Source organism: Peromyscus eremicus, chromosome 1 (assembly GCF_949786415.1).
Source record: "Peromyscus eremicus chromosome 1, PerEre_H2_v1, whole genome shotgun sequence".
Taxonomy (NCBI): domain Eukaryota; kingdom Metazoa; phylum Chordata; class Mammalia; order Rodentia; family Cricetidae; genus Peromyscus; species Peromyscus eremicus.
This window is the reverse complement of record NC_081416.1, coordinates 174018265-174028727: the sequence shown is the minus strand read 5'-3', so window position 1 is coordinate 174028727 and position 10463 is coordinate 174018265. Positions and strand designations below refer to the sequence as shown.

The 10463-nt window shown below is 46.0% G+C and overlaps 1 long non-coding RNA gene across 1 annotated transcript; it reads right to left on the bottom strand.

Annotated features, from left to right (window-relative positions):
• Positions 1 to 138: 138 nt before the first annotated feature.
• LOC131902555 (uncharacterized) lies at positions 139 to 2007 on the bottom strand. Its single transcript, XR_009377091.1, has 2 exons — positions 1948 to 2007; positions 139 to 490 (listed from the first exon to the last, which is right to left on the bottom strand). It is a non-coding gene; the product is annotated as an uncharacterized LOC131902555 (long non-coding RNA).
• Positions 2008 to 10463: the final 8456 nt, after the last annotated feature.

Below are 10463 nucleotides of genomic sequence, written 5' to 3'. Positions count from 1 at the left end.
GGAAGAGCAGCCAGTGCTCTTAACCTCTGAGCCATCTCTCCAGCGAACAAATACATTTATTTGAAGTGGTTTTCTTCATGTATAAAACTGGGGCAACAGCCGTCAAATATCAAAACACTGGCAAAGGAGCCAAAGAGCAACTATTACTCAAATTCAATTCCAACACACGGGAAACAGCAAAGGCACAGGGACATCCAACCTGGGAAAAACTGACATAAAAGGCCACCAATCACCTCCTGGTGGCATTAGCAATTTCACCAACTCAGCCTTCAGTCTCAGAGTCCAGAGGTTTACTTTATGCAGTCACAGGGGTAGGAGGGGACTCAGTCCAACCCTAGGAACTGTTGGAGCTCTATTTTAGTTTTGAGTGAGGAGACCTTGTGAAGTGGCTGGGATGACTCCCACGGACAGAGCAGACACCAGGCAGAGTACATCACTTCTGAGTAGTCTGAAGCTGGGTGACGACAGGACTGCTCCAAGATCTCCTAGTCTAGAAGGGAACGAGGACAAGGCTTTGGAAAGCTACTAGAATATGCAGCCAGTGATCCTCAGAAAACAGGGACTGTAAAAAGGAGGGCTCCTTTCAAGCAATAAACTGCCTACGCATGCTAGGCCCAACATCAGCATCCCATACCTACCAACGAGTCTATTCTTTCAAGCATCATTCATTTGATTTGGGCTTTGTTTGACATAGAGGTCTCATATAGTCCAGGATGACCTTGAACTCTCTACACGGTTAAGGATGACTCTGAACAGGGTATGGCTTCTGGACACAGACCTGCCATTGTAGCCCAGACTGGAATAAAACTCATCCTCCAAAGTGATGGGAATACAGGTGTGCACCAACACCTGGCTTCTCTTGAGCTTTTAGATTACCCGGATCTTCCATTTTCTCTATAAATTTGTCCCTAACCATCTCTTGATTCTCTGGACTATTTCTAGGCTCAAATCCTTACTGGCTTTGTTTCTCTCACTCTCTGTCTTCAGACCTCAGTCTCTTTCTCAGTCCATCTTATCACCGTATCTTACTTCTTTTTCCTGCCAGTACTAAGGTTACAGGCACGAGCCACCCACGCCCTCAAACTCAAGCCTTTGTTCTTGCCCAGCATGTAGTTATGTAGTTTACAGAACCATCTTCCCAACCTATTTTTTCCTCTCTTCCTCAAACCTCCAATTGACTTTCTCCACCTTCCTCATTTTGTTTCAACTTTTTTTTTTTTTTTAAGCTTTATTTATTTTTGGAGACAAGAGTCTTTCTATGTAGTCTGGGTTGGCCTTTGACAGTCCTGCTGTTTCTGCCTTCTATACTGATTCCACACCCGGTTCCTGGCCATCCGTTTATGTCTACAGTGCTCCACTCAATACTCTCCAATGGTGTGTGTGTGTGTGTGTGTGTGTGTGTGTGTGTGTGTGTGCGCGCGCGCTCAATCATGTATGTAAGCATATATGTTCACTTCCTCACAGCATTAAGAAAGTGCCATCCCCACTCTATTTTACTAAGCTAAATAAGCAGCAGGAGAAACGTGAATTTGGGGTGCACTTCTTCCTTTCGTCATTTTTCAGAACGGCTCTCCATCACCTCCCAACTTTGAGGGTTGTTTCAAACTCCATTTTTCCATAAGCGTGGTTCTCACCACCACCATCCAGTCCTTCTTCCCAATCTGTTCCCGGCGCCCTTGTGGGCCTCACTCGGAGCCACCCCATCACCCTGGGCCCCTTTTTCTCTCCAGTTCCCGGACTTAGTCCATCTGTGCCCCAACTCCATTCAGTTCCGGGCCTCTCGGTCCTCCAGCACCGCCAGAGCTCCCGGGGTCCCGGCTTCCTGCCTATTCCTTCATTATATTGGGGCTCTCTCCCCTCCCCGGCTCGCGGGGAACCAGCCCTAAACGCGTCCCGCAGAAGGCACCGCCGCACGCAGTCGCCCCGCACGCACGCCCCGCCCCTTACCTCCGAACCAGCGGCGGACGCCTCTACTTCCGGTCCTAAGTGCTCTGCGCCTGCGCAGACCGCTGCAGCGCGACCTTGCCTCTCGGCACAAAGGAGCCAATAAAGAGTAGGGGGCGGGCCAATGCCCATGCTGCGCCTGCGTGCCAGGCGCTCATGGGGCACCTCGCTTCGGGCCAGGTCTCGGGCGATTTGGCGCCCTCTAGAGGCTGGAGGGAGGGTTACAGGCCTTGGCCCTGCGCTTCTCACAGCTCTCTGCACCCCAGGATTTCGGAAAAGCCAAGGTTGGGGCTAGCAAGGGAGCTCAGGCACTATTAAAACAGTCCCATGGCAGGACGTGGTAGTGCATGCCTTTAGTTCCAGCACTTGGGAGGCAAAGGCAGGCGGATCTCTGTGAGTTGAAGGCCAGCTTGGACTACAGAGTGGGTTCCAGGACATCCAGGACTATATACTGAGACCATGTCAAAAATTTAGTAAATATTCATGTGATCACTCTATTAATATAACTCATTAATAAGCAGTCAGATCTGACCCCAGCACCCTGAAGTCCTGGTCAGTCTTGCGTCTCTCAAAGCCTGCTACAGAGCCACAAATGTTGAATTAATGACTAAATGAGTGAGAAAAGACTCCAGAGAATACTACTCAGTATTCCTAGATGTATCAATCGCTGGGAAACTGAGCCTCAGTTTCCCCATTCATAGCTTAAGAATACCTGTTTTTTTTTCAAACTTGTTTAAAAAAAAAAAAACAAACACAACACTGAAAAGTATGCATATGAATCAATAAACCTAGCCAGGCAGTGGTGGCACATGCCTTTAGTCTCAGCACTCAGAGAGGCAGAGGCCAGCCTGGTCTACAGAATGAGTTCCAGGACAGCCAGGATTACATACTCTGTCTGGAAAAACCACATAAATATAAACCAGGCTGGGGTGTATGTAGCTCAGCTTTTGCATTTTCTGCTTCCTCTTCTGGCAACACTTCCCCTTCAGGCTTTGTTGTGCCTGTGTCACGACACCCCCGAGCAAGACCACCACAGAGCTGATATCCAATGCAAAACACACAGGGGTTTATTGATAACAAGCAAGACCAGGCTTGGTCTGTGCCCAGCACTCCGACACAGCGGGTGGAAGACAACCCTGAGCTCTGAGAGTGAGGGGTTTTTCAAGGGAAAACCTGTAAGCAGGTGGTACAAGCCTTGGCGTCACAGGATTGGGTGAGGGTATGTAACCTTTGAATTTACTGGTTAGGGGTTACAGTTATCCTTTTTGGGCAGGCCTGGACAAGTCCCAGGCTCTGTCCTTGAGCGTGCTAGGCTGGCTGGCCTAGCACGTACTGACTGGAGGGGGGGGGGGGGCTGACTCAGTGGCCCAGGCTCTGTCCTTGACTCATGCACGTAGCTCTAAGTTGGTGAGGGGCCCCAGAAAGTAAACATCTGGCTGAACTTTGAGCAGTCAGAGTACATGCAAAAAGGGAGCTACTTCAAGGACTGTCTTTTGTTCATGGCCCTCCCAGAAACTGCTTGTTCAAGTCTCAGGAAACTGAAATTGAGGCCTGATCTCTGAGAGAGGACTGAGCAGCCAGTTATGGTGTCTGTTTGGTCCTTTCAGCTTCTCCATGAATCTCATTTTCTTGTTTTCCACTCAAGTATTATTTTACTGAAGCTATTGTCTCTGACCTTGCTTCTACAAGCAGCATCCCTCCACACTCTCTGTTCCTTTTTGTGTTTCCCCCAAATAGCAGGCAATATTGCTTAATATTTTATTTATTCACTTGTTTGTGTGTTTCAGAAAACAGCTTTCTATTTCAGTCAGGCTCCAACTCATGATCTTCCCTCTTTAGCCTCCTGAGTGCTGGGATAGTCAGTATGCTTCACCATGTCCTATTTACTCTTGTTTTTGTGACTATCTCTGTGTCCTCTAGTAAGAGGTGACCTCCCTAGGAGCAGAGAACTCATCTATTTTCTTCCCCAAAGTCTCCTCCATACATAGATGCAACCCCAGATCCTAAAGCTGTACCCTTCCAAGGGTAGTGCTATCCTAAGGATAAAGGAGGGCAATTTGGAAGTATATAATCAAAATTAAAGATCTAGCTGGGCGTTAGTGGCGCACGCCTTTAATCCCAGCACTCAGGAGTCAGAGCCAGGCGGATCTCTGTGAGTTTGAGGCCAGCCTAGGCTACCAAGTGAGCTCCAGGAAAGGTGCAAAGCTACACAGAGAAACCCTGTCTTGAAAAACCAAAAAAAAAAAAAATTAAAGCTCTACCATTTAGTGAGTGGCCATATGTACACCAAGCAGTGAAAAAAAAAGTTTGTGCACTTTTTTTGAAACAGGGTCTCATGTAGCTGAAGGTGACCTGACCCTCCTGCCCTCCACTTTCTAAGTTCTGGTCTTACAGGCTTGTACCAACACATGCAGGTTTATTTGGAGCTGAGGATCAATTCCAAGGTCTCTTGTAAACGAGGCAAGCAAACAAGGAACACTGAAGAGCGAGGCTTCTGTGACCAGATGGAGGAGAGGAAACAACCTGGCAATGAGACAGAGAAAGGGGGAGGGAGGATCACAGACACCATGGCAAGGACTTTGCCTTGTGAACTGAGGGGGAGCGGAACCATGGCAGGAGTTTGAGGAAGGACTTTAGATAGAATCTAGTGCCCATGTGAGAAACAGACAGTAAGACACTGTATTAGGGTTCTCAGGGCAGTAGAGCTTATAAAATGAATCTCTCTTTCTATTTTATATAGAAAAGGTGTTTATTAGAATGACTTACAGGGTATGGTCCAGCTAATCCAACAATGGCTGGCTGTGAACACAATAGTCCAAGAATCCAGAAGTTGCTCAGTCCACAAGACTGGATGTCTCAGCTGGTCTTCAGTAGACACTGGGATCCCAAAGAAGTAGGCTCTAATGCCAGTGAAGGAATGGACTTGATAGCAAGGAGAGAGCAAGCAGACAAGGAGCAAAAGCTTCTTTCTTCCATGTCCTTATATAGGCTTCCAGGAGAAGGTGTGGCCCAGATTAAACATGTGTGTCTTCCTGCCTCAGAATCTGGATTAAAGGTGTGAGTCCTCCCTCTTCAAGATCCAGATCAAAGCTGGGCAGTGGTGGAGCACACCTTTAATCCCAGCACTCCGGAGGCAAAGGCAAGCTGGTCTCTGAGTTCGAGGACAGACTTGTCTATAGAGCAAATTCCAGGACAGACAGGTATATACAGAAAAACCCTGTCTAGAAAATAGATAGATAGATAGATAGATAGATAGATAGATAGATAGATAGATAGATCTAGATAAAAGGCATGTGTCTTCCTGCCTTGAAGGTAGACCAGAAGCAGATCCACCCACTTCAAACCAATCAAAAAAAAAAAAACCTCACAGGTGTGCCCTCCATTTCTAGACTGTAGTTCATTCCAGATGTAGTCAAGTTGACAACCAAAAACAGCTATCCCAGAAACCAAGATGATAAAAAAGAAGACCAGGGTAGTGACCCCAGAACAGTGAGGAGTGATGTCAGCTGGGCCAGTGAAATAGGAGAGGACGTGGTGGAGATTTGGGCCCGAGTGACTGGAATTGTGACCACTGCAATGAAAAAGATGGGGAAATCATTCTGTTTGGTGCCTATATGCTGGGTATCCCTGATCCAAAATGCCTGGGACCAGAAGTATTTCAGATTTCTTTCAGATTTTGGAATATTAACATAGATTTATAAAATGAGATACCTTAGAGATATGACCCAGGCCTAAATACAGAACACCACTTCATATGTCCCTACTCACAGACTCTTGTCTTAGTTACTTTTCTTTCACTGTGATGAGATGATAGGACCAAGGCAACTTATAAAAGAAAGCATTTAATCAGGGGCTTGCTTACAGTTCCAGAAGATGAGTCCATGACCATCGTGGCAGGGAGCATGGCAACAGGTGGGCAGGCCTGGAGTGGAGCAGGAGCTGAGAGCTCACATCTCATCTGAAAGATGGAGGCAGAGAGAGATAGCAGGGGAGCTACCTGGGAATAGTGTGGGCTTTTGAAACCTCAAATACCACCCCCCAGTAACACACCTCCTCCAACAAAGCCGCACCTCCTAATTCTTCCCAAGCAATTTCACCACCTGTGGACCAAGCATTCAAACATACCAGCCTCTGCAGGCCATTCTATTCAAACCACCACAGCCTTGAAGGTAACTTTTACACCATAGTTTGAGGGGACTGTGAGTTCTGTTGTTGTTTGGTTGGTTTGCTTTTGGATTAGGTTTGGGGTTTGTTTTGTTTTAGAAGATTTATTTTAGATGGATGAGTGTTTGCCTGCATATTCATATGGGCACCATGTGCATGCAAGTGCCCAAGGACGCCAGAGGAGGGCATTGTATCTCCTGATACTGGAGTTACAGATGCTTGTGAGCCACCATGTCGGTGCTGGGAACTGAACACAGGTCCTCAGGAAGAATAGTCAGTGACTGGGGTGCCATGTCCCTAGACTCAGGTTTTGGTTTTTGAGACAGAGTCTCCTGTAGCACAGGCTGGCTCAAACTCACTATGTAGTTGAGGATGGCCTTGAATTTCTGATCCTCCTGCATCTACTTCTTTTTTTTTGTTTTTTGTTTTTTGTTTTTTTGTTTTTCGAGACAGGGTTTCTCTGTGTAGTTTTAGTGCCTTTCCTGGATCTCGCTCTGTAGACCAGGCTGACCTTGAACTCACAAAGATCCGCCTGCCTCTGCCTCCCGAGTGCTGGGATTAAAGGCGTGCACCACCACTGCCTGGCTCTGCATCTACTTCTTGAGTACTCTGAAAGTAAGCATGAGTCCACACACACACACTTTTGACTACAACCTGTCATAAGAGGTCTGTTGTGGGATTTCCCATTTGTTCTTCTAGTCGGCTTTCAAAAAGTTTTGGGGGACTTAGGATGCTGCTCAGCAGAGCATTTGCTTACTACTGCACAAGGCTCTGGGTTCCATCCCTAGCAATGTACAAACTAGATGTGACGGTTTGATTAAGAATGATCCCTATAAACTCATATATTTGTATGAAACTGTTTGGGAAGGATTCAAAGGTGTGGCTTTGTTGGAGGAGCTATGTCACTGGGGGTGGGATTTGAGCTTTCAAAAGCCCACAGCAAGCCTAGTCTCTCTCTCTCTCTCTCTCTCTCTCTCTCTCTCTCTGTCTCTCTCTCTCCCTCTCTCCTTCACCCCCCACCCCGCCTGTGGATCAGGATGTAAAGCTCTCAGCTACTGCGCCAGCACCATGCCTGTCTGCTTTCTGCCTTGGTTATGGACTAACCCTTTATGGCAAGCCCACAATTAAATGCTTTCTTTTATAAGAGTTTCCTTGGTCATGGTGTCTCTTCACAGCCATAGAACAAGTGGGGCAGTGGTGGCGCACAGCTTTTGTTCCAGCGCTTGGGAGGCAGAGGCAGACCTGGTCTACAGAGTGAGTTCCAGGACAGCCGAGGCTACTCAGAGAAACCCACCAAAGGAAAAAAAGTCACTGGACATAGTGGCTCACTCCTATAATCTCAACACTTGGGAGGTGGACAACATTAGAAACTCAGTGTTGTCCTCAGCTACATACCAAGTTTTAGGCCAGCCTGGCCTCCATAAGACCTTGCCTCAGAAAAAACAAATTGGATTTTAGAGCTTCTTGGATTTTGTATTTCCATGAAGTACTGTATTTGTGACTTTCCGTTGCTGTGATAAAACACCATGACCAAAAGCAACTTATGGAAGAGGGAGTTTATTTGGCATCAGTTTCAAACAAAGTGTCCATGATGGTGGGGGAGGCATGGCAGCCACATCTTCAATGGCAAATAGAGCTAACTGGAAGCGGAGCAAGGCCATAGGCCCTCCAAGCTGCTGCCAGCGATGCACTTCCTCCAGCAAGGCTCCACCTCCTAAAAGTTCCACGGATTACCCAAACAGCATTGCCAACTGGGGATCAGGTGTTCAAGTAAGTGGGCCTATGGGGGACACATCTTTCAAACTACCAGACCGGGTAGGGATGGGTGTTGAGTGAGAGTTTGGACATTAGTATCAAACCTTTGGAAAACAGGGGAGCCCCATAGATGACTGCTATTGCAGAGAACCCAAGTTCGGTCCCAGCATCCACATCAGCAGTTCACAACCACCTGTAATTCCAGCTCCAGGGGATTAATGCCCTCTTCTGGCCTCCAAGGGCACTGCACTGCACACACACACACACACACACACACACACACACACATAAAAGTAAAAAAAAAAATCAGAAAACAACTCATCTAGGAACCAAATAGACATAATTATCAAAAGAAGATAGACTAAACTAAGCTTTTTTTTAAGTCTTTCAAAGAAAAACTACATTTTTTTTTTCATTTTTATTTTATTTTTTGAGATAGGATTTCTCTGTGTAGCCCTGGCTGTCCTGGAACTCACTCTGTAGACCAAGCTTCCCTTAAACTCATAGAGATCCACCTGCCTCTGCCTCCCCAGTGCTGGGATTAAAGGTGTGCACCACCCCACCCAGCAAATGACATTTTTTTAAAAGAAAAAATGAAGAAAATAAATGGCAAATCTATAGTCAAGTAGGAAGCCACCACTGACCACCAGAACCATTTTATGACAAGCAGTTCTTGGAAAAATCACTGAGATGTGACTCACTGGAAATCACTATTTTTATGTTAAGAAATTAGTATATACCAGATGTGGTGGTGTGGACATGTGACCCCTGTTGTGGAATATTATTTTAAGGTGTGTGTTACTTTTGTTTATGTTGCATTTGTTTAACTCTGTGAAGCTGTGTTACTGTGCCTGTCTAAAACACCTGATGGTCTAATAAAGAGCTAAGAGGCTAACAGCGAGGCAGGAGAAAGGATAGGTGGGGCTGGCAGTCAGAGAGAATGAACAGAAAGAAGAAAGAGCAAGAGAACAGGAGAGGAGGATGCTAGGGGCCAGTCACACAGCCACACAGCCAGCCACAAAGTAGGAGTAAAAGTAAGATTACAGAAGTAAGAAAAGGAAAAAGCCCACAGGCCAAAGGTAGATGGGATCATTTTAAGTTAAGAAAAGCTGACAATAAACAAGCCAAGCTAAGGCCAGGCATTTACAATTAAGAATAAGCCTCCGTGTATGATTTATTTGGGAGCTGGGTGGAAGGCCCCCCAAAAGAGCAAAAACAACTAACAACAGATGTGATTCACTGAAAACTTAAGGAAATCACTATTTTTGTTTGTTTTTGGTTTTGTTTTTCGAGACAGGGTTTCTCTGTATAGTTTTGGTGCCTGTCCTGGAGCTTGCTCTGTAGACCAGGCTGGCCTCAAACTCACAGAAATCCACCTGGCTCTGCCTCCCGAGTGCTGGGATTAAAGGTATGCGCCACCACCACCCAGCCAGAAATCACTATTTTTATTTTAAGAAATTAGCACAAGCCAGATGTGGCAGTGTGGGCATGTGACCCCTGTACTTACTTGAGAAGTTGGAGAAGGAGGTCTGCTAGGAGTCTGCAGGCCAGCCTGGGCTATAGAGAGAAAGCAACACTGTCTCAGAAAACAAACAGATTTTCAAAACCACACAAATAGGGGCTACAAGATGGTTCTGTGGGTAAAATATTTGCCACACAAACAGGAGGACCTCGCCTGGCCTTGGTGGCACCTGGGGAAAAAGGGACCTGGTGTGTGTAGTCAGTTTCAGGAACATCCTGAGACTTGTGAGTTGTTTACTCCCTGACTCTTAAGGATTACCTCTTGTTTCAGTTTGGAGACATGATTACATAACAGTCTGAGCAAGAGAAAGTTTACAATAAACAACATTTACAATAAACAACAACCAGTTTATTTAACTTTAAATAAATCTTTAACATCAAGAGATTTTATGTATAATTTCACAGAAATACATTTAGAAACTGTGAAATTTGAAAAAAATGAAATATCTCCTTCATTTTTTTTTAGATTTATTTATTTATTATATATACAGCATGTGTCCCTACAGGCCAGAAGAGGGCACCAGATCTCATTACAAGTGGTTGTGAGCCACCATGTGGTTGCTGGGAATTGAACTCAGGACCTCCAGAAGAGCAGTCGGTGCTCTTAACCACTGAACCATCTCTCCAGCCCCTCTCCTTCATTTTTTTAAGGCCAAAGAATTTAAACGGAAACTTTCAAAATGTGTCTTAGTTTTAAAAAATGAAAAAGTCCTTCTGAAAAGGCTCCCTGGTCCCAGTAAACTAACCAGAAATTCTTTGAACTCTTTAGATAGGTGCATACATTGTTCAAGGAGGTTTGGGGGTGGAGACATCTAGGACATCCGCCTACAATCCCCCAGTGAGGGGAAGCATGCTGGAAGCATGACGGAGTACTGGGTCATCAGCTTGGAATCCCTGGTGAGGAACTGAGGATGTGGCTCAGTTGGTAGAGGACTTGCCTAGCATACATAAAGCCCTGGGTTTCATCCTCAGCACCACATAAATCAGGTGTGGTGATGCAGGACTGTAATCCCAGCACTCAGGAGATGTTGAAGATCATCCTTAGCTACATATCAAGTTCAAAGCTAGCCTGGGCTATA